Below are 24,497 nucleotides of genomic sequence, written 5' to 3' on the forward strand. Positions count from 1 at the left end.
TGAAAAGAGCGTGGGATCAACTGGAGAGAAATTGAGAAGAAAAATACACCTGCTGAAAAATGTCGAAAATTCAGGTTTTCGTTTTTTGGCTGTAACTTTCGATGCGTTGATCGCAGCGTATTGGGACTGCGCCCAATCGATTCCTCACGCAATATTACGTCGGAATAGTGCCCGGAAGAATTGATTCCAGCACTTTTCAAAATCGCCGAAATTTTCGCCAAAAATACAAAGGGGTTAACCTTCCTTTTTTTTTGACCGAAAAATTTTTCGTCTCAGAATAGATTTGTATGACTCTTTCCCGACCAATTGGACCCCAAGGAACTCAGAAAACGCAGCGAAAAGAGCGTGGGATCAACTGCAGAGAAATTGAGAAGAAAAATACATCCGCTGAAAAATGTCGAAAATTCGGATTTTCGTTTTTTGGCTGTAACTTTCGATGCGTTGTTCGCAACGTATTGGGACTGCGCCCTATCGATTTCTCTCGCAAAATTACGTCGGAATAGTGCCTAAAAGAATTGATTCCAGCACTTTTCAAAATCGCGAAAATTTTCGCCAAAAATACAAAGGGGTTAACCTTCCTTTTTTTTTGACCAAAAAATTTTTCGTCTCAGAATTGATTCGTATGACTCTTTCCCGACGAATTGGAACCCAAGGAACTCAGAAAACGCAGCAGAAAGAGCGTGGGATCAACAGGGGAGAAATTGAAAACAAAAATACACCTGCTGAAAAATGTAGAAAATTCGGGTTTCCGTTTTTTGGCTGTAACTTCCGATCCGTTGATCGCAGTGTATTGGGACTGCGCCCAATCGATTTCTCTCGCAAAATTACGTCGGAATGGTGCCTAAAAGAATTGATTCCAGCACGTTTCAAAATCGCGAAAATTTTCGCCAAAAATACAAAGGGGTTAACCTTCCTTTTTTTTTTTCCAAAAAATTTTTCGTCTCAGAATTGATTCGTATGACTCTTTCCCGACCAATTGGACCCCAAGGAACCCAGAAAACGCAGCAAAAAGAGCGTGGGATCAACTGGAGAGAAATTGAGAAGAAAAATACACCTGCTGAAAAATGTCGAAAATTCAGGTTTTCGTTTTTTGGCTGTAACTTTCGATGCGTTGATCGCAGCGTATTGGGACTGCGCCCAATCGATTTCTCTCGCAAAATTACGTCGGAATAGTGCCTAAAAGAATTGATTCCAGCACTTTTCAAAATCGCGAAAATTTTCGCCAAAAATACAAAGGGGTTAACCTTCCTTTTTTTTTGACCAAAAAATTTTTCGTCTCAGAATTGATTCGTATGACTCTTTCCCGACGAATTGGACCCCAAGGAACTCAGAAAACGCAGCGAAAAGAGCGTGGGATCAACTGGAGAGAAATTGAGAAGAAAAATACACCTGCTGAAAAATGTCGAAAATTCAGGTTTTCGTTTTTTGGCTGTAACTTTCGATGCGTCGATCGCAGCGTATTGGGACTGCGCCCAATCGATTTTTCTCGCAAAATCACGTCGGAATAGTGCCTGAAAGAATTGATTTCAGCGCTTTTCAAAATCGCGAAAGTTTTCGCCAAAAATACAAAGGGGTTAACCTTCCTTTTTTTTTGACCAAAAAATTTTTCGTCTCAGAATTGATTCGTATGACTCTTTCCCGACGAATTGGAACCCAAGGAACTCAGAAAACGCAGCAGAAAGAGCGTGGGATCAACTGCAGAGAAATTGGGAAGAAAAATACGCCTGCTGAACAATGTCGAAAATTCAGGTTTTCGTTTTTTGGTTGTAACTTTCGATCCGTTGATCGCAGCGTATTGGGACTGCGCCCAATCGATTTCTCTCGCGTAATTACGTCGAAATAGTGCCTGAAAGAATTGATACCAGCACCTCTCGAAATCGCGAAAATTTTCTCCAAAAATGCAAAGAGGTTAACCTTCCTTTTTTTTCGACCAAAAAATTTTTCGTCTCGAAATTGATTCGTATGACTCTTTCCCGACCAATTGGACCCCAAGGAACTCAGAAAACGCAGCAGAAAGAGCGTGGGATCAACTGCAGAGAAATTGAGAAGAAAAATACGCCTGCTGAACAATGTCGAAAATTCAGGTTTTCGTTTTTTGGTTGTAACTTTCGATCCGTTGATCGCAGCGTATTGGGACTGCGCCCAACCGATGTCTCTGGCGAAAGTACGTCGGAATAGTGCTTAAAAGAATTGATTCCAGCGCTTTTCAAAATCGCGAAAATTTTCGCCAAAAATACAAAGGGGTTAACCTTCCTTTTTTTTTGACCAAAAAATTTTTCGTCTCAGAATTGATTCGTATGACTCTTTCCCGACGAATTGGACCCCACGGAACTCAGAAAACGCAGCAGAAAGAGCGTGGGATCAACTGGAGAGAAATTGAGAAAAAAAATACACCTGCTGAAAAATGTCGAAAATTCAGGTTTTCGTTTTTAGGCTGTAACTTTCGATGCGTTGATCGCAGCGTATTGGGACTGCGCCCAACCGATGTCTCTGGCGAAAGTACGTCGGAACAGTGCTTAAAAGAATTGATTCCAGCGCTTTTCAAAATCGCGAAAATTTTCGCCAAAAATACAAAGGGGTTAACCTTCCTTTTTTTTGACCAAAAAATTTTTCGTCTCAGAATTGATTCGTATGACTCTTTCCCGACCAATTGGACCCCAAGGAACTCAGAAAACGCAGCAAAAAGAGCGTGGGATCAACTGGAGAAAAATTGAGAAGAAAAATACACCTGCTGAAAAATGTCGAAAATTCAGGTTTTCGTTTTTTGGCTGTAACTTTCGATGCGTTGATCGCAGCGTATTGGGACTGCGCCCAACCGATGTCTCTCGCAAAATTACGTCGGAATAGTGCCTAAAAGAATTGATTCCAGCACTTTTCAAAATCGCGAAAATTTTCGCCAAAAATACAAAGGGGTTAACCTTCCTTTTTTTTTGACCAAAAAATTTTTCGTCTCAGAATTGATTCGTATGACTCTTTCCCGACGAATTAGACCCGAAGGAACTCAGAAAACGCAGCAGAAAGAGCGTGGGATCAACAGGGGAGAAATTGAAAACAAAAATACACCTGCTGAAAAATGTCGAAAATTCAGGTTTTCGTTTTTTGGCTGTAACTTTCGATGCGTTGATCGCAGCGTATTGGGACTGCGCCCAATCGATTTCTCTCGCAAAATTACGTCGGAATAGTGCCACAATTAATTTATTCCAGCACTTTTGAAAATCGCGAAAATTTTCGCCAAAAATACAAAGGGGTTAACCTTCCTTTTTTTTTGACCAAAAAATTTTTCGTCTCAGAATTGATTCGTATGACTCTTTCCCGACCAATTGGACCCCACGGAACTCAGAAAACGCAGCAAAAAGAGCGTGGGATCAACTGCAGAGAAATTGAGAAGAAAAATAGATCCGCTGAAAAATGTCGAAAATTCGGATTTTCGTTTTTTGGCTGTAACTTTCGATGCGTCGATCGCAGCGTATTGGGACTGCGCCCAATCGATTTTTCTCGCAAAATCACATCGGAATAGTGCCTGAAAGAATTGATTTCAGCGCTTTTCAAAATCGCGAAAATTTTCGCCAAAAATACAAAGGGGTTAACCTTCCTTTTTTTTTGACCAAAAAATTTTTCGTCTCAGAATTGATTCGTATGACTCTTTCCCGACGAATTGGAACCCAAGGAACTCAGAAAACGCAGCAGAAAAAGCGTGGGATCAACAGGGGAGAAATTGAAAACAAAAATACACCTGCTGAAAAATGTAGAAAATTCGGGTTTTCGTTTTTTGGCTGTAACTTCCGATCCGTTGATCGCAGTGTATTGGGACTGCGCCCAATCGATTTCTCTCGCAAAATTACGTCGGAATAGTGCCTAAAAGAATTGATTCCAGCGCTTTTCAAAATCGCGAAAATTTTCGCCAAAAATACAAAAGGGTTAACCTTCCTTTTTTTTTGATCGAAAAATTTTTCGTCTCAGAATAGATTTGTATGACTCTTTCCCGACCAATTGGACCCCAAGGAACTCAGAAAACGCAGCGAAAAGAGCGTGGGATCAACTGCAGAGAAATTAAGAAGAAAAATAGATCCGCTGAAAAATGTCGAAAATTCGGATTTTCGTTTTTTGGCTGTAACTTTCGATGCGTTGTTCGCAGCGTATTGGGACTGCGCCCAATCGATTTCTCTCGCAAAATTACGTCGGAATAGTGCCTAAAAGAATTGATTCCAGCACTTTTCAAAATCGCGAAAATTTTCGCCAAAAATACAAAGGGGTTAACCTTCCTTTTTTTTTGACCATAAAATTTTTCGTCTCACAATTGATTCGTATGACTCTTTCCCGACGAATTAGACCCGAAGGAACTCAGAAAACGCAGCGAAAAGAGCGTCGGATCAACTGGAGAAAAATTGAGAAGAAAAATACACCTGCTGAAAAATGTCGAAAATTCAGGTTTTCGTTTTTTGGCTGTAACTTTCGATGCGTCGATCGCAGCGTATTGGGACTGCGCCCAATCGATTTTTCTCGCAAAATCACATCGGAATAGTGCCTGAAAGAATTGATTTCAGCGCTTTTCAAAATCGCGAAAATTTTCGCCAAAAATACAAAGGGGTTAACCTTCCTTTTTTTTTGACCAAAAAATTTTTCGTCTCAGAATTGATTCGTATGACTCTTTCCCGACGAATTAGACCCGAAGGAACTCAGAAAACGCAGCAAAAAGAGCGTGGGATCAACAGGGGAGAAATTGAAAACAAAAATACACCTGCTGAAAAATGTAGAAAATTCGGGTTTTCGTTTTTTGGCTGTAACTTCCGATCCGTTGATCGCAGTGTATTGGGACTGCGCCCAATCGATTTCTCTCGCAAAATTACGTCGGAATAGTGCCTAAAAGAATTGATTCCAGCGCTTTTCAAAATCGCGAAAATTTTCGCCAAAAATACAAAAGGGTTAACCTTTCTTTTTTTTTGATCGAAAAATTTTTCGTCTCAGAATAGATTTGTATGACTCTTTCCCGACCAATTGGACCCCAAGGAACTCAGAAAACGCAGCGAAAAGAGCGTGGGATCAACTGCAGAGAAATTGAGAAGAAAAATAGATCCGCTGAAAAATGTCGAAAATTCGGATTTTCGTTTTTTGGCTGTAACTTTCGATGCGTTGTTCGCAGCGTATTGGGACTGCGCCCAATCGATTTCTCTCGCAAAATTACGTCGGAATAGTGCCTAAAAGAATTGATTCCAGCACTTTTCAAAATCGCGAAAATTTTCGCCAAAAATACAAAGGGGTTAACCTTCCTTTTTTTTTGACCATAAAATTTTTCGTCTCACAATTGATTCGTATGACTCTTTCCCGACGAATTAGACCCGAAGGAACTCAGAAAACGCAGCGAAAAGAGCGTCGGATCAACTGGAGAAAAATTGAGAAGAAAAATACACCTGCTGAAAAATGTCGAAAATTCGGGTTTTCGTTTTTTGGCTGTAACTTTCGATGCGTCGATCGCAGCGTATTGGGACTGCGCCCAATCGATTTTTCTCGCAAAATCACATCGAAATAGTGCCTGAAAGAATTGATTTCAGCGCTTTTCAAAATCGCGAAAATTTTCGCCAAAAATACAAAGGGGTTAACCTTCCTTTTTTTTTGACCAAAAAATTTTTCGTCTCAGAATTGATTCGTATGACTCTTTCCCGACGAATTAGACCCGAAGGAACTCAGAAAACGCAGCAGAAAGAGCGTCGGATCAACTGCAGAGAAATTGAGAAGAAAAATACGCCTGCTGAACAATGTCGAAAATTCGGATTTTCGTTTTTTGGCCGTAACTTTCGATGCGTTGTTCGCAGCGTATTGGGACTGCGCCCAATCGATTTCTCTCGCAAAATTACGTCGGAATAGTGCCTAAAAGAATTGATTCCAGCACTTTTCAAAATTGCGAAAATTTTCGCCAAAAATACAAAGGGGTTAACCTTCCTTTTTTTTTGACCAAAAAATTTTTCGTCTCAGAATTGATTCGTATGACTCTTTCCCGACGAATTGGAACCCAAGGAACTCAGAAAACGCAGCAGAAAAAGCGCGGGATCAACAGGGGAGAAATTGAAAACAAAAATACACCTGCTGAAAAATGTAGAAAATTCGGGTTTTCGTTTTTTGGCTGTAACTTCCGATCCGTTGATCGCAGTGTATTGGGACTGCGCCCAATCGATTTCTCTCGCAAAATTACGTCGGAATAGTGCCTAAAAGAATTGATTCCAGCGCTTTTCAAAATCGCGAAAATTTTCGCCAAAAATACAAAGGGGTTAACCTTCCTTTTTTTTTGATCGAAAAATTTTTCGTCTCAGAATAGATTTGTATGACTCTTTCCCGACCAATTGGACCCCAAGGAACTCAGAAAACGCAGCGAAAAGAGCGTGGGATCAACTGCAGAGAAATTGAGAAGAAAAATAGATCCGCTGAAAAATGTCGAAAATTCGGATTTTCGTTTTTTGGCTGTAACTTTCGATGCGTTGTTCGCAGCGTATTGGGACTGCGCCCAATCGATTTCTCTCGCAAAATTACGTCGGAATAGTGCCTAAAAGAATTGATTCCAGCACTTTTCAAAATCGCGAAAATTTTCGCCAAAAATACAAAGGGGTTAACCTTCCTTTTTTTTTGACCAAAAAATTTTTCGTCTCAGAATTGATTCGTATGACTCTTTCCCGACGAATTGGAACCCAAGGAACTCAGAAAACGCAGCAGAAAGAGCGTGGGATCAACAGGGGAGAAATTGAAAACAAAAATACACCTGCTGAAAAATGTAGAAAATTCGGGTTTTCGTTTTTCTGCTGTAACTTCCGATCCGTTGATCGCAGCGTATTGGGACTGCGCCCAATCGATTTCTCTCGCAAAATTACGTCGGAATAGTGCCACAATTAATTTATTCCAGCACTTTTGAAAATCGCGAAAATTTTCGCCAAAAATACAAAGGGGTTAACCTTCCTTTTTTTTTGACCAAAAAATTTTTCGTCTCTGAATTGATTCGTATGACTCTTTCCCGACCAATTGGACCCCACGGAACTCAGAAAACGCAGCAAAAAGAGCGTGGGATCAACTGCAGAGAAATTGAGAAGAAAAATAGATCCGCTGAAAAATGTCGAAAATTCGGATTTTCGTTTTTTGGCTGTAACTTTCGATGCGTCGATCGCAGCGTATTGGGACTGCGCCCAATCGATTTTTCTCGCAAAATCACATCGGAATAGTGCCTGAAAGAATTGATTTCAGCGCTTTTCAAAATCGCAAAAATTTTCGCCAAAAATACAAAGGGGTTAACCTTCCTTTTTTTTTGACCAAAAAATTTTTCGTCTCAGAATTGATTCGTATGACTCTTTCCCGACGAATTGGAACCCAAGGAACTCAGAAAACGCAGCAGAAAAAGCGTGGGATCAACAGGGGAGAAATTGAAAACAAAAATACACCTGCTGAAAAATGTAGAAAATTCGGGTTTTCGTTTTTTGGCTGTAACTTCCGATCCGTTGATCGCAGTGTATTGGGACTGCGCCCAATCGATTTCTCTCGCAAAATTACGTCGGAATAGTGCCTAAAAGAATTGATTCCAGCGCTTTTCAAAATCGCGAAAATTTTCGCCAAAAATACAAAAGGGTTAACCTTCCTTTTTTTTTGATCGAAAAATTTTTCGTCTCAGAATAGATTTGTATGACTCTTTCCCGACCAATTGGACCCCAAGGAACTCAGAAAACGCAGCGAAAAGAGCGTGGGATCAACTGCACAGAAATTGAGAAGAAAAATAGATCCGCTGAAAAATGTCGAAAATTCGGATTTTCGTTTTTTGGCTGTAAGTTTCGATGCGTTGTTCGCAGCGTATTGGGACTGCGCCCAATCGATTTCTCTCGCAAAATTACGTCGGAATAGTGCCTAAAAGAATTGATTCCAGCACTTTTCAAAATCGCGAAAATTTTCGCCAAAAATACAAAGGGGTTAACCTTCCTTTTTTTTTGACCATAAAATTTTTCGTCTCGCAATTGATTCGTATGACTCTTTCCCGACGAATTAGACCCGAAGGAACTCAGAAAACGCAGCGAAAAGAGCGTCGGATCAACTGGAGAAAAATTGAGAAGAAAAATACACCTGCTGAAAAATGTCGAAAATTCAGGTTTTCGTTTTTGGGCTGTAACTTTCGATGCGTTGATCGCAGCGTATTGGGACTGCGCCCAATCGATTCCTCACGCAATATTACGTCGGAATAGTGCCCGGAAGAATTGATTCCAGCACTTTTCAAAATCGCCGAAATTTTCGCCAAAAATACAAAGGGGTTAACCTTCCTTTTTTTTTGACCGAAAAATTTTTCGTCTCAGAATAGATTTGTATGACTCTTTCCCGACCAATTGGACCCCAAGGAACTCAGAAAACGCAGCGAAAAGAGCGTGGGATCAACTGCAGAGAAATTGAGAAGAAAAATACATCCGCTGAAAAATGTCGAAAATTCGGATTTTCGTTTTTTGGCTGTAACTTTCGATGCGTTGTTCGCAACGTATTGGGACTGCGCCCAATCGATTTTTCTCGCAAAATCACGTCGGAATAGTGCCTGAAAGAATTGATTTCAGCGCTTTTCAAAATCGCGAAAATTTTCGCCAAAAATACAAAGGGGTTAACCTTCCTTTTTTTTTGACCAAAAAATTTTTCGTCTCAGAATTGATTCGTATGACTCTTTCCCGACGAATTGGACCCCACGGAACTAAGAAAACGCAGCGAACAGAGCGTGGGATCAACTGGAGAGAAATTGAGAAGAAAAATACACCTGCTGAAAAATGTCGAAAATTCAGGTTTTCGTTTTTTGGCCGTAACTTTCGATGCGTTGATCGCAGCGTATTGGGACTGCGCCCAATCGATTCCTGACGCAATATTACGTCGGAATAGTGCCCGGAAGAATTGATTCCAGCACTTTTCAAAATCGCCGAAATTTTCGCCAAAAATACAAAGGGGTTAACCTTCCTTTTTTTTTGACCGAAAAATTTTTCGTCTCAGAATAGATTTGTATGACTCTTTCCCGACCAATTGGACCCCAAGGAACTCAGAAAACGCAGCGAAAAGAGCGTGGGATCAACTGCAGAGAAATTGAGAAGAAAAATACGCCTGCTGAACAATGTCGAAAATTCAGGTTTTCGTTTTTTGGCTGTACCTTTCGATGCGTTGATCGCAGCGTATTGGGACTGCGCCCAACCGATGTCTCTGGCGAAAGTACGTCGGAATAGTGCTTAAAAGAATTGATTCCAGCGCTTTTCAAAATCGCGAAAATTTTCGCCAAAAATACAAAGGGGTTAACCTTCCTTTTTTTTTGACCAAAAAATTTTTCGTCTCAGAATTGATTCGTATGACTCTTTCCCGACGAATTGGACCCCACGGAACTCAGAAAACGCAGCAGAAAGAGCGTGGGATAACTGGAGAGAAATTGAGAAAAAAAATACACCTGCTGAAAAATGTCGAAAATTCGGGTTTTCGTTTTTTGGCTGTAACTTTCGATGCGTTGATCGCAGCGTATTGGGACTGCGCCCAACCGATGTCTCTGGCGAAAGTACGTCGGAACAGTGCTTAAAAGAATTGATTCCAGCGCTTTTCAAAATCGCGAAAATTTTCGCCAAAAATACAAAGGGGTTAACCTTCCTTTTTTTTGACCAAAAAATTTTTCGTCTCAGAATTGATTCGTATGACTCTTTCCCGACCAATTGGACCCCAAGGAACTCAGAAAACGCAGCAAAAAGAGCGTGGGATCAACTGGAGAAAAATTGAGAAGAAAAATACACCTGCTGAAAAATGTCGAAAATTCAGGTTTTCGTTTTTTGGCTGTAACTTTCGATGCGTTGATCGCAGCGTATTGGGACTGCGCCCAACCGATGTCTCTCGCAAAATTACGTCGGAATAGTGCCTAAAAGAATTGATTCCAGCACTTTTCAAAATCGCGAAAATTTTCGCCAAAAATACAAAGGGGTTAACCTTCCTTTTTTTTTGACCAAAAAATTTTTCGTCTCAGAATTGATTCGTATGACTCTTTCCCGACGAATTGGAACCCAAGGAACTCAGAAAACGCAGCAGAAAGAGCGTGGGATCAACAGGGGAGAAATTGAAAACAAAAATACACCTGCTGAAAAATGTCGAAAATTCAGGTTTTCGTTTTTTGGCTGTAACTTTCGATGCGTTGATCGCAGCGTATTGGGACTGCGCCCAATCGATTTCTCTCGCAAAATTACGTCGGAATAGTGCCACAATTAATTTATTCCAGCACTTTTGAAAATCGCGAAAATTTTCGCCAAAAATACAAAGGGGTTAACCTTCCTTTTTTTTTGACCAAAAAATTTTTCGTCTCAGAATTGATTCGTATGACTCTTTCCCGACGAATTGGAACCCAAGGAACTCAGAAAACGCAGCAGAAAAAGCGTGGGATCAACAGGGGAGAAATTGAAAACAAAAATACACCTGCTGAAAAATGTAGAAAATTCGGGTTTTCGTTTTTTGGCTGTAACTTCCGATCCGTTGATCGCAGTGTATTGGGACTGCGCCCAATCGATTTCTCTCGCAAAATTACGTCGGAATAGTGCCTAAAAGAATTGATTCCAGCGCTTTTCAAAATCGCGAAAATTTTCGCCAAAAATACAAAGGGGTTAACCTTCCTTTTTTTTTGATCGAAAAATTTTTCGTCTCAGAATAGATTTGTATGACTCTTTCCCGACCAATTGGACCCCAAGGAACTCAGAAAACGCAGCGAAAAGAGCGTGGGATCAACTGCAGAGAAATTGAGAAGAAAAATAGATCCGCTGAAAAATGTCGAAAATTCGGATTTTCGTTTTTTGGCTGTAACTTTCGATGCGTTGTTCGCAGCGTATTGGGACTGCGCCCAAACGATTTCTCTCGCAAAATTACGTCGAAATAGTGCCTAAAAGAATTGATTCCAGCACTTTTCAAAATCGCGAAAATTTTCGCCAAAAATACAAAGGGGTTAACCTTCCTTTTTTTTTGACCAAAAAATTTTTCGTCTCAGAATTGATTCGTATGACTCTTTCCCGACGAATTGGAACCCAAGGAACTCAGAAAACGCAGCAGAAAGAGCGTGGGATCAACAGGGGAGAAATTGAAAACAAAAATACACCTGCTGAAAAATGTAGAAAATTCGGGTTTTCGTTTTTCTGCTGTAACTTCCGATCCGTTGATCGCAGCGTATTGGGACTGCGCCCAATCGATTTCTCTCGCAAAATTACGTCGGAATAGTGCCACAATTAATTTATTCCAGCACTTTTGAAAATCGCGAAAATTTTCGCCAAAAATACAAAGGGGTTAACCTTCCTTTTTTTTTGACCAAAAAATTTTTCGTCTCAGAATTGATTCGTATGACTCTTTCCCGACCAATTGGACCCCACGGAACTCAGAAAACGCAGCAAAAAGAGCGTGGGATCAACTGCAGAGAAATTGAGAAGAAAAATAGATCCGCTGAAAAATGTCGAAAATTCGGATTTTCGTTTTTGGGCTGTAACTTTCGATGCGTTGATCGCAGCGTATTGGGACTGCGCCCAATCGATTCCTCACGCAATATTACGTCGGAATAGTGCCCGGAAGAATTGATTCCAGCACTTTTCAAAATCGCCGAAATTTTCGCCAAAAATACAAAGGGGTTAACCTTCCTTTTTTTTTGACCGAAAAATTTTTCGTCTCAGAATAGATTTGTATGACTCTTTCCCGACCAATTGGACCCCAAGGAACTCAGAAAACGCAGCGAAAAGAGCGTGGGATCAACTGCAGAGAAATTGAGAAGAAAAATACATCCGCTGAAAAATGTCGAAAATTCGGATTTTCGTTTTTTGGCTGTAACTTTCGATGCGTTGTTCGCAACGTATTGGGACTGCGCCCAATCGATTTTTCTCGCAAAATCACGTCGGAATAGTGCCTGAAAGAATTGATTTCAGCGCTTTTCAAAATCGCGAAAATTTTCGCCAAAAATACAAAGGGGTTAACCTTCCTTTTTTTTTGACCAAAAAATTTTTCGTCTCAGAATTGATTCGTATGACTCTTTCCCGACGAATTGGGCCCCACGGAACTAAGAAAACGCAGCGAAAAGAGCGTGGGATCAACTGGAGAGAAATTGAGAAGAAAAATACACCTGCTGAAAAATGTCGAAAATTCAGGTTTTCGTTTTTTGGCTGTAACTTTCGATGCGTTGATCGCAGCGTATTGGGACTGCGCCCAATCGATTCCTGACGCAATATTACGTCGGAATAGTGCCCGGAAGAATTGATTCCAGCACTTTTCAAAATCGCCGAAATTTTCGCCAAAAATACAAAGGGGTTAACCTTCCTTTTTTTTTGACCGAAAAATTTTTCGTCTCAGAATAGATTTGTATGACTCTTTCCCGACCAATTGGACCCCAAGGAACTCAGAAAACGCAGCGAAAAGAGCGTGGGATCAACTGCAGAGAAATTGAGAAGAAAAATATATCCGCTGAAAAATGTCGAAAATTCGGATTTTCGTTTTTTGGCTGTAACTTTCGATGCGTTGTTCGCAGCGTATTGGGACTGCGCCCAATGGATTTCTCTCGCAAAATTACGTCGGAATAGTGCCTAAAAGAATTGATTCCAGCACTTTTCAAAATCGCGAAAATTTTCGCCATAAATACAAAGGGGTTAACCTTCCTTTTTTTTTGACCAAAAAATTTTTCGTCTCAGAATTGATTCGTATGACTCTTTCCCGACGAATTGGAACCCAAGGAACTCAGAAAACGCAGCAAAAAGAGTGTGGGATCAACTGCAGAGAAATTGAGAAGAAAAATACGCCTGCTGAACAATGTCGAAAATTCAGGTTTTCGTTTTTTGGCTGTACCTTTCGATGCGTTGATCGCAGCGTATTGGGACTGCGCCCAACCGATGTCTCTGGCGAAAGTACGTCGGAATAGTGCTTAAAAGAATTGATTCCAGCGCTTTTCAAAATCGCGAAAATTTTCGCCAAAAATACAAAGGGGTTAACCTTCCTTTTTTTTTGACCAAAAAATTTTTCGTCTCCGAATTGATTCGTATGACTCTTTCCCGACGAATTGGACCCCAAGGAACTCAGAAAACGCAGCGAAAAGAGCGTGGGATCAACTGGAGAGAAATTGAGAAGAAAAATACACCTGCTGAAAAATGTCGAAAATTCAGGTTTTCGTTTTTTGGCTGTAACTTTCGATGCGTCGATCGCAGCGTATTGGGACTGCGCCCAATCGATTTTTCCCGCAAAATCACGTCGGAATAGTGCCTGAAAGAATTGATTTCAGCGCTTTTCAAAATCGCGAAAGTTTTCGCCAAAAATACAAAGGGGTTAACCTTCCTTTTTTTTTGACCAAAAAATTTTTCGTCTCAGAATTGATTCGTATGACTCTTTCCCGACGAATTGGAACCCAAGGAACTCAGAAAACGCAGCAGAAAGAGCGTGGGATCAACTGCAGAGAAATTGGGAAGAAAAATACGCCTGCTGAACAATGTCGAAAATTCAGGTTTTCGTTTTTTGGTTGTAACTTTCGATCCGTTGATCGCAGCGTATTGGGACTGCGCCCAATCGATTTCTCTCGCGTAATTACGTCGAAATAGTGCCTGAAAGAATTGATACCAGCACCTCTCGAAATCGCGAAAATTTTCTCCAAAAATGCAAAGAGGTTAACCTTCCTTTTTTTTCGACCAAAAAATTTTTCGTCTCGAAATTGATTCGTATGACTCTTTCCCGACCAATTGGACCCCAAGGAACTCAGAAAACGCAGCAGAAAGAGCGTGGGATCAACTGCAGAGAAATTGAGAAGAAAAATACGCCTGCTGAACAATGTCGAAAATTCAGGTTTTCGTTTTTTGGTTGTAACTTTCGATCCGTTGATCGCAGCGTATTGGGACTGCGCCCAACCGATGTCTCTGGCGAAAGTACGTCGGAATAGTGCTCAAAAGAATTGATTCCAGCGCTTTTCAAAATCGCGAAAATTTTCGCCAAAAATACAAAGGGGTTAACCTTCCTTTTTTTTTGACCAAAAAATTTTTCGTCTCAGAATTGATTCGTATGACTCTTTCCCGACGAATTGGACCCCACGGAACTCAGAAAACGCAGCAGAAAGAGCGTGGGATCAACTGGAGAGAAATTGAGAAAAAAAATACACCTGCTGAAAAATGTCGAAAATTCGGGTTTTCGTTTTTTGGCTGTAACTTTCGATGCGTTGATCGCAGCGTATTGGGACTGCGCCCAACCGATGTCTCTGGCGAAAGTACGTCGGAACAGTGCTTAAAAGAATTGATTCCAGCGCTTTTCAAAATCGCGAAAATTTTCGCCAAAAATACAAAGGGGTTAACCTTCCTTTTTTTTGACCAAAAAATTTTTCGTCTCAGAATTGATTCGTATGACTCTTTCCCGACCAATTGGACCCCAAGGAACTCAGAAAACGCAGCAAAAAGAGCGTGGGATCAACTGGAGAAAAATTGAGAAGAAAAATACACCTGCTGAAAAATGTCGAAAATTCAGGTTTTCGTTTTTTGGCTGTAACTTTCGATGCGTTGATCGCAGCGTATTGGGACTGCGCCCAACCGATGTCTCTCGCAAAATTACGTCGGAATAGTGCCTAAAAGAATTGATTCCAGCACTTTTCAAAATCGCGAAAATTTTCGCCAAAAATACAAAGGGGTTAACCTTCCTTTTTTTTTGACCAAAAAATTTTTCGTCTCAGAATTGATTCGTATGACTCTTTCCCGACGAATTGGAACCCAAGGAACTCAGAAAACGCAGCAGAAAGAGCGTGGGATCAACAGGGGAAAAATTGAAAACAAAAATACACCTGCTGAAAAATGTCGAAAATTCAGGTTTTCGTTTTTTGGCTGTAACTTTCGATGCGTTGATCGCAGCGTATTGGGACTGCGCCCAATCGATTTCTCTCGCAAAATTACGTCGGAATAGTGCCACAATTAATTTATTCCAGCACTTTTGAAAATCGCGAAAATTTTCGCCAAAAATACAAAGGGGTTAACCTTCCTTTTTTTTTGACCAAAAAATTTTTCGTCTCAGAATTGATTCGTATGACTCTTTCCCGACGAATTGGAACCCAAGGAACTCAGAAAACGCAGCAGAAAAAGCGTGGGATCAACAGGGGAGAAATTGAAAACAAAAATACACCTGCTGAAAAATGTAGAAAATTCGGGTTTTCGTTTTTTGGCTGTAACTTCCGATCCGTTGATCGCAGTGTATTGGGACTGCGCCCAATCGATTTCTCTCGCAAAATTACGTCGGAATAGTGCCTAAAAGAATTGATTCCAGCGCTTTTCAAAATCGCGAAAATTTTCGCCAAAAATACAAAAGGGTTAACCTTCCTTTTTTTTTGATCGAAAAATTTTTCGTCTCAGAATAGATTTGTATGACTCTTTCCCGACCAATTGGACCCCAAGGAACTCAGAAAACGCAGCGAAAAGAGCGTGGGATCAACTGCAGAGAAATTGAGAAGAAAAATAGATCCGCTGAAAAATGTCGAAAATTCGGATTTTCGTTTTTTGGCTGTAACTTTCGATGCGTTGTTCGCAGCGTATTGGGACTGCGCCCAATCGATTTCTCTCGCAAAATTACATCGGAATAGTGCCTAAAAGAATTGATTCCAGCACTTTTCAAAATCGCGAAAATTTTCGCCAAAAATACAAAGGGGTTAACCTTCCTTTTTTTTTGACCATAAAATTTTTCGTCTCACAATTGATTCGTATGACTCTTTCCCGACGAATTAGACCCGAAGGAACTCAGAAAACGCAGCGAAAAGAGCGTCGGATCAACTGGAGAAAAATTGAGAAGAAAAATACACCTGCTGAAAAATGTCGAAAATTCAGGTTTTCGTTTTTTGGCTGTAACTTTCGATGCGTCGATCGCAGCGTATTGGGACTGCGCCCAATCGATTTTTCTCGCAAAATCACATCGGAATAGTGCCTGAAAGAATTGATTTCAGCGCTTTTCAAAATCGCGAAAATTTTCGCCAAAAATACAAAGGGGTTAACCTTCCTTTTTTTTTGACCAAAAAATTTTTCGTCTCAGAATTGATTCGTATGACTCTTTCCCGACGAATTAGACCCGAAGGAACTCAGAAAACGCAGCAGAAAGAGCGTCGGATCAACTGCAGAGAAATTGAGAAGAAAAATACGCCTGCTGAACAATGTCGAAAATTCGGATTTTCGTTTTTTGGCTGTAACTTTCGATGCGTTGTTCGCAGCGTATTGGGACTGCGCCCAATCGATTTCTCTCGCAAAATTACGTCGGAATAGTGCCTAAAAGAATTGATTCCAGCACTTTTCAAAATTGCGAAAATTTTCGCCAAAAATACAAAGGGGTTAACCTTCCTTTTTTTTTGACCAAAAAATTTTTCGTCTCAGAATTGATTCGTATGACTCTTTCCCGACGAATTGGAACCCAAGGAACTCAGAAAACGCAGCAGAAAAAGCGCGGGATCAACAGGGGAGAAATTGAAAACAAAAATACACCTGCTGAAAAATGTAGAAAATTCGGGTTTTCGTTTTTTGGCTGTAACTTCCGATCCGTTGATCGCAGTGTATTGGGACTGCGCCCAATCGATTTCTCTCGCAAAATTACGTCGGAATAGTGCCTAAAAGAATTGATTCCAGCGCTTTTCAAAATCGCGAAAATTTTCGCCAAAAATACAAAGGGGTTAACCTTCCTTTTTTTTTGATCGAAAAATTTTTCGTCTCAGAATAGATTTGTATGACTCTTTCCCGACCAATTGGACCCCAAGGAACTCAGAAAACGCAGCGAAAAGAGCGTGGGATCAACTGCAGAGAAATTGAGAAGAAAAATAGATCCGCTGAAAAATGTCGAAAATTCGGATTTTTGTTTTTTGGCTGTAACTTTCGATGCGTTGTTCGCAGCGTATTGGGACTGCGCCCAATCGATTTCTCTCGCAAAATTACGTCGGAATAGTGCCTAAAAGAATTGATTCCAGCACTTTTCAAAATCGCGAAAATTTTCGCCAAAAATACAAAGGGGTTAACCTTCCTTTTTTTTTGACCAAAAAATTTTTCGTCTCAGAATTGATTCGTATGACTCTTTCCCGACGAATTGGAACCCAAGGAACTCAGAAAACGCAGCAGAAAGAGCGTGGGATCAACAGGGGAGAAATTGAAAACAAAAATACACCTGCTGAAAAATGTAGAAAATTCGGGTTTTCGTTTTTCTGCTGTAACTTCCGATCCGTTGATCGCAGCGTATTGGGACTGCGCCCAATCGATTTCTCTCGCAAAATTACGTCGGAATAGTGCCACAATTAATTTATTCCAGCACTTTTGAAAATCGCGAAAATTTTCGCCAAAAATACAAAGGGGTTAACCTTCCTTTTTTTTTGACCAAAAAATTTTTCGTCTCAGAATTGATTCGTATGACTCTTTCCCGACCAATTGGACCCCACGGAACTCAGAAAACGCAGCAAAAAGAGCGTGGGATCAACTGCAGAGAAATTGAGAAGAAAAATAGATCCGCTGAAAAATGTCGAAAATTCGGATTTTCGTTTTTTGGCTGTAACTTTCGATGCGTCGATCGCAGCGTATTGGGACTGCGCCCAATCGATTTTTCTCGCAAAATCACATCGGAATAGTGCCTGAAAGAATTGATTTCAGCGCTTTTCAAAATCGCGAAAATTTTCGCCAAAAATACAAAGGGGTTAACCTTCCTTTTTTTTTGACCAAAAAATTTTTCGTCTCAGAATTGATTCGTATGACTCTTTCCCGACGAATTGGAACCCAAGGAACTCAGAAAACGCAGCAGAAAAAGCGTGGGATCAACAGGGGAGAAATTGAAAACAAAAATACACCTGCTGAAAAATGTAGAAAATTCGGGTTTTCGTTTTTTGGCTGTAACTTCCGATCCGTTGATCGCAGTGTATTGGGACTGCGCCCAATCGATTTCTCTCGCAAAATTACGTCGGAATAGTGCCTAAAAGAATTGATTCCAGCGCTTTTCAAAATCGCGAAAATTTTCGCCAAAAATACAAAAGGGTTAACCTTCCTTTTTTTTTGATCGAAAAATTTTTCGTCTCAGAATAGATTTGTATGACTCTTTCCCGACCAATTGGACCCCAAGGAACTCAGAAAACGCAGCGAAAAGAGCGTGGGATCAACTGCAGAGAAATTGAGAAGAAAAATAGATCCGCTGAAAAATGTCGAAAATTCGGATTTTCGTTTTTTGGCTGTAACTTTCGATGCGTTGTTCGCAGCGTATTGGGACTGCGCCCAATCGATTTCTCTCGCAAAATTACGTCGGAATAGTGCCTAAAAGAATTGATTCCAGCACTTTTCAAAATCGCGAAAATTTTCGCCAAAAATACAAAGGGGTTAACCTTCCTTTTTTTTTGACCATAAAATTTTTCGTCTCACAATTGATTCGTATGACTCTTTCCCGACGAATTAGACCCGAAGGAACTCAGAAAACGCAGCGAAAAGAGCGTCGGATCAACTGGAGAAAAATTGAGAAGAAAAATACACCTGCTGAAAAATGTCGAAAATTCAGGTTTTCGTTTTTTGGCTGTAACTTTCGATGCGTCGATCGCAGCGTATTGGGACTGCGCCCAATCGATTTTTCTCGCAAAATCACATCGGAATAGTGCCTGAAAGAATTGATTTCAGCGCTTTTCAAAATCGCGAAAATTTTCGCCAAAAATACAAAGGGGTTAACCTTCCTTTTTTTTTGACCAAAAAATTTTTCGTCTCAGAATTGATTCGTATGACTCTTTCCCGACGAATTAGACCCGAAGGAACTCAGAAAACGCAGCAGAAAGAGCGTCGGATCAACTGCAGAGAAATTGAGAAGAAAAATACGCCTGCTGAACAATGTCGAAAATTCGGATTTTCGTTTTTTGGCTGTAACTTTCGATGCGTTGTTCGCAGCGTATTGGGACTGCGCCCAATCGATTTCTCTCGCAAAATTACGTCGGAATAGTGCCTAAAAGAATTGATTCCAGCACTTTTCAAAATTGCGAAAATTTTCGCCAAAAATACAAAGGGGTTAACCTTCCTTTTTTTTTGACCAAAAAATTTTTCGTCTCAGAATTGATTCGTATGACTCTTTCCCGACGAATTGGAACCCAAGGAACTCAGAAAACGCAGCAGAAAAAGCGCCGGATCAACAGGGGAGAAATTGAAAACAAAAATACACCTGCTGAAAAATGTAGAAAATTCGGGTTTTCGTTTTTTGGCTGTAACTTCCGATCCGTTGATCGCAGTGTATTGGGACTGCGCCCAATCGATTTCTCTCGCAAAATTACTTCGGAATAGTGCCTAAAAGAATTGATTCCAGCGCTTTTCAAAATCGCGAAAATTTTCGCCAAAAATACAAAGGGGTTAACCTTCCTTTTTTTTTGATCGAAAAATTTTTCGTCTCAGAATAGATTTGTATGACTCTTTCCCGACCAATTGGACCCCAAGGAACTCAGAAAACGCAGCGAAAAGAGCGTGGGATCAACTGCAGAGAAATTGAGAAGAAAAATAGATCCGCTGAAAAATGTCGAAAATTCGGATTTTCGTTTTTTGGCTGTAACTTTCGATGCGTTGTTCGCAGCGTATTGGGACTGCGCCCAATCGATTTCTCTCGCAAAATTACGTCGGAATAGTGCCTAAAAGAATTGATTCCAGCACTTTTCAAAATCGCGAAAATTTTCGCCAAAAATACAAAGGGGTTAACCTTCCTTTTTTTTTGACCAAAAAATTTTTCGTCTCAGAATTGATTCGTATAACTCTTTCCCGACGAATTGGAACCCAAGGAACTCAGAAAACGCAGCAGAAAGAGCGTGGGATCAACAGGGGAGAAATTGAAAACAAAAATACACCTGCTGAAAAATGTAGAAAATTCGGGTTTTCGTTTTTCTGCTGTAACTTCCGATCCGTTGATCGCAGTGTATTGGGACTGCGCCCAATCGATTTCTCTCGCAAAATTACGTCGGAATAGTGCCTGAAAGAATTAATTCCAGCACTTTTCAAAATCGTGAAAATTTTCGCCAAAAATACAAAGGGGTTAACCTTCCTTTTTTTTTGACCAAAAAATTTTTCGTCTCAGAATTGATTCGTATGACTCTTTCCCGACGAATTGGAACCCAAGGAACTCAGAAAACGCAGCAGAAAGAGCGTGGGATCAACTGCAGAGAAATTGAGAAGAAAAATACGCCTGCCGAACAATGTCGAAAATTCAGGTTTTCGTTTTTTGGTTGTAACTTTCGATCCGTTGATCGCAGCGTATTGGGACTGCGCCCAACCGATGTCTCTGGCGAAAGTACGTCGGAATAGTGCTTAAAAGAATTGATTCCAGCGCTTTTCAAAATCGCGAAAATTTTCGCCAAAAATACAAAGGGGTTAACCTTCCTTTTTTTTTGACCAAAAAATTTTTCGTCTCAGAATTGATTCGTATGACTCTTTCCCGACGAATTAGACCCGAAGGAACTCAGAAAACGCAGCGAAAAGAGCGTCGGATCAACTGGAGAAAAATTGAGAAGAAAAATACACCTGCTGAAAAATGTCGAAAATTCAGGTTTTCGTTTTTTGGCTGTAACTTTCGATGCGTCGATCGCAGCGTATTGGGACTGCGCCCAATCGATTTTTCTCGCAAAATCACATCGGAATAGTGCCTGAAAGAATTAATTCCAGCACTTTTCAAAATCGTGAAAATTTTCGCCAAAAATACAAAGGGGTTAACCTTCCTTTTTTTTTGACCAAAAAATTTTTCGTCTCAGAATTGATTCGTATGACTCTTTCCCGACGAATTGGAACCCAAGGAACTCAGAAAACGCAGCAGAAAGAGCGTGGGATCAACTGCAGAGAAATTGAGAAGAAAAATACACCTGCTGAAAAATGTCGAAAATTCAGGTTTTCGTTTTTTGGCTGTAACTTCCGATGCGTTGATCGCAGCGTATTGGGACTGTGCCCAATCGATTTCTCTCGCAAAATTACGTAGGAATAGTGTCTGAAAGAATTGATACCAGCACTTTTCAAAATCGCGAAAATTTTCGCCAAAAACACAAAGGGGTTAACCTTCCTTTTTTTTTGACCAAAAAATTTTTTGTCTCAGAATTGATTCGTATGACTCTTTCCCGACCAATTGGACCCCTAGGAACTCAGAAAACGCAGCGAAAAGAGCGTGGGATCAACTGGAGAAAAATTGAGAAGAAAAATACACCTGCTGAAAAATGTCGAAAATTCAGGTTTCTGTTTTTTGGCTGTAACTTTCGATGCGTTGATCGCAGCGTATTGGGACTGCGCTCAATCGATTTCTCTGTCAAAATTAGGTCGGAATAGTGCCTGAAAGAATCGATTCCAGCACTTTTCAAAATCGCGAAAATTTTCGCCAAAAATACAAAGGGTCCACCTTCCTTTTTTTGACCAAAAAATTTTTCGTCCCAGAATTGATTCGTATGACTTTTTCCCGACCAATTGGACCCCAAGGAACTCAGAAAACGCAGCAAAAAGAATGTGGGATCAACTGCAGAGAAATTGGAAATAACAATACACCTGCTGAATAATGTCGAAAATTCGGGTTTTCGTCTTTTGGCTGTAACTTTCGATCCGTTGATCGCAGCGTATTGGGACTGCGCCCAATCGATTTCTCTCGCAAAATTACGTCGGACTAGTTCCCGAAAGAATTGATCCCAGCACTCTCCACAATCGCGAAAATTTCCGCCAAAAATACAAAGGGGTTAACCTTCCTTTTTTTCTTACCAAAAAATTTTTCGTCTCAGAATTGATTCGTATGACTCTTTCCCGACTAATCGGACCACCAGGAACTCGGAAAACACAGCGAAAAGAGCGTTGGATCAACGGGAGAGAACTTACGACGGAAAAATCACCTGCTGAAAAATGTCGAAAACACAGGTTCTCGTTTTTTGGCTGTAACTTTTGATGCGTTGATCACAGCGTATTGGGACTGCGCCCAATCGATTTCTCTCGCAAAATTACGTCGGAACAGTGCGAGAATGAATTTATTCCAGCACTTTTCAAAATCCCGAAAATTTTCGCCAAAAATGCAACGGGGTTTAATGGTTGAATGGTTTATTTTACATCTTTTTCATAACAATATTGGAAAACATTATTGCAAAATTAAAAAGAACCAAAACCTTAATTCCAAAACCTTAGCCTAGTTCCATATTACTATTTAACATGTAGGGATAAAAAATTAGAACGGAGAATAGAACAGGAATGAATTCTTTCCAGCATCTCTCAAAGGCGTCGAAACTTGTCTCAAACATCCAAAGTGGTTAGAGGATAGCCACACTCGTTAGAGCAAGAAGTCGTTCGTCCCAGAATGGATGTGAATGATCCCCCCCACTGTAACGGGTTTCTCAGGATTCCGAAGATGACATCTAGAACACTAATTGACCACCTGTCAAGGAATTACAACATTTCACCATCAAACTTAATTCTATATCCAATCCAACACAGATTTTATAAAATATATACGGTACAATAACTTCCACTATACATCGTATCGTACAGAGGCATGTTACACCTGTACTCAGGACAAAATTCAAATTGTGTCTACAAACTACAACGATAACTATCTTATACAACATTGTTCATATTCTACTCAAAGCAATGTATATCGCTGTATGTTTTTCTTATGTAGTAATCCCAATAATTTTGGAGAAATTATACTAGTCATGATAATGAGTATATTAGTATCTCAATTATTGGTATATTACATTATTTTTAGTATAATGTACTATTATAACATTTTATTATAATCACACACTTTCCGGGAACTTGGTTATTAAAGTAGTATACACTGAGACCTGAAAACCTGTACCATAACTAAGGCACACAGAATAAACTGGAACTGGAACTTTGTAACTATGAATTTGTGATTATTTTCTTCCGCCTTTTCGAAAACCCAGTGCAAATTTGATGTTTTTCAGCTCTAAGCTTCGATTTGTCGCTCGTAGCGTATTTCATAAAGCTTAATTGTCTATAAACTCTATGAGTAGCCGTTTGAGATGTAAGAAATAAAATAATCCAATTCATTCTCATCATTCCAGAAACATAATATACGTTATGCATTGCCATGAATCAAATATATTGATATCTCTTTAATAAATATTATCGTTCAGAAGAAAGATCCTGAACACACCGCGGTATTTTTAGTACTGACATCTTCATTATGCACGAGTGCACGATTCTGGAATAAGGATATTGAGTTACATAATTTTCCGACCTGGAATAACAGCTACTTTTTTACTCAATTATCTTCTTGCTTCTTCATTTTCTCGGTTTATTCACACTTCCAATGAATAATCCTCAATTATGCAATTCTTAGGATAAAAATGCAACTGAGAACCACTGACTTAGTACGTAGTTTTGACGCGCAGCATTTCGCCGTTGCGTCGATACCACAGAATAGAAATCAGTGGTCGATACCCATTTCCATGAGCATCTTTTTACCGTCGACGGCGTGTCACTGCCGCGTTAATTTGCCGTCGCGTCGATTTAACGCCCGTGAAAATCCATATTCCTTTCTGTTTTATCAGCTTCTTTTCCTGTTATTCCACCCACCAGTAACACAAACAACTTATACGTATACCAAGAACACCTTTCCTAACGTTTCCTGTTCTTCTTTTTCACCTTGAATTGGTTTTCCAATTAAACGTGACGAATTGAAAACTCAGTAGGCTTGTACGTATGTACATACCTCGAGAATACCTACGCACAAAGATATATCACACGCATACATACGAGGTGGGTAATTTCATTCTACTATTCTATATTTATCGAATGTGTGGTATTCCAATGTAAAATTAAGCCGGTACAACAGATAAGTGCATTTCCTCCCGGCCGGGCCGGCCTCCTAAAGCCTTTCATCCTCTGTATAGGAACCACGAATAGGAACCACATTCATAGTCCTTCCTTGTTCCTCATTTCACGTTTCATAGACCTTCCTCGACAGAACAAAGAGCCTTATCGGCCTCCTTCTTTCAAGGCAGGTCTCGAGCTTCCTTGAGGAAACCTTCGGCACTGCGATTGGCTGTTTCGTTTCATGTAGCCAACGCTTGCGCTTGCGTTTGGCGTCTATGCACTTATGACCCGTATGACGCGTCACAGCCAGTCTACAGGTTAACTTCTTTGAGGTTATACACTCTCATCAACCGACGCAACTTGACAATTGAGAGCTAAGTAGTTCAAGTTAGATTTAAATATAGCCGAGTGGCGCTTCGATCAACAGTTTTACCACCATAAGCAATCACATATGCCTAAACATGTCTTCCTTTTGGAAGGGAGAGCCAAGTTGTGACTATGAAACGAGGACGCCTCCGAGATTCAAGCAAGCCTTCATCAAGGCGTCCTTTTTCCTTGAGATAAGGAGAAACTATAATGGGAGCTTTCCAGCAACGACACAGAGCGACACAGAGCGACACTGTGTCGAACATGGTGCTTTCCAACAACGACACAGAACGACACAGTCGGACACAGCTGCGGAGCATGGTTGGACACTGTGTCGGATTCATTGCTGCCAATTTTCTAGTTAGAGATTTAATT

Source organism: Neodiprion lecontei, chromosome 1, assembly GCF_021901455.1.
Source record: "Neodiprion lecontei isolate iyNeoLeco1 chromosome 1, iyNeoLeco1.1, whole genome shotgun sequence".
NCBI classification, from domain to species: domain Eukaryota; kingdom Metazoa; phylum Arthropoda; class Insecta; order Hymenoptera; family Diprionidae; genus Neodiprion; species Neodiprion lecontei.